Source organism: Pseudorca crassidens, chromosome X (genome assembly GCF_039906515.1).
Source record: "Pseudorca crassidens isolate mPseCra1 chromosome X, mPseCra1.hap1, whole genome shotgun sequence".
Taxonomy (NCBI): Eukaryota; Metazoa; Chordata; class Mammalia; order Artiodactyla; family Delphinidae; genus Pseudorca; species Pseudorca crassidens.
In genome coordinates, this window is record NC_090317.1 from 89,102,163 (window position 1) to 89,102,721 (window position 559).

The 559-nt window shown below is 29.7% G+C and overlaps 1 pseudogene; it reads right to left on the bottom strand.

Moving 5' to 3' along the window:
* Positions 1–244: 244 nt before the first annotated feature.
* LOC137217655 (U6 spliceosomal RNA) lies at positions 245–336 on the bottom strand (annotated as a pseudogene).
* Between the last annotated feature and the right edge of the window lie 223 nt (positions 337–559).

A 559-nucleotide genomic window follows, 5' to 3' on the forward strand; every position in this document is an offset into this window, starting at 1 on the left:
AAGTTTAAGATGTACAGTATAATGATTTGACTTACATACTTCATGAAATGATTACCCCAATAAGTTTAGTGAACATCCATTATCTCATACAGATACAAAATAAAAGAAAAAGAAAAGAAATTCTATTTGTGAAGAGAACTCAAGATTTGCTCTCTTAACAACTTTCACATATAACATACAGCAATGATAATTATATTTATCATGCTGTACACTACCTCCCTAGTACTTATTTACCTTATAACTGAAAAATATGGAATGCTTCATGAATCTGTATGTTATCCTTGTGCAGGGGCCATGCTAATCTTCTCTGTATCACTGAAATGAGCACTGTTGATCTTCCTTTTATTAGGTTGTCAGAGCTGTTTATATATTCTAGTTACAAGTCATTTGTTGGGTATGTGTTTTGCAAATTATTTTTTCCCAGGCTCTCACTTACCTCTTCATTTTCTTAACAGTGTCTTTGAAAGAGCAAAATGTTTTAATTTTGAAGTTCAATTTATTTATTTTTTTCTTTTGTAGTTTGTTTTTTTGTGCTGTAATCAAGAAATTTTTGTGAAAT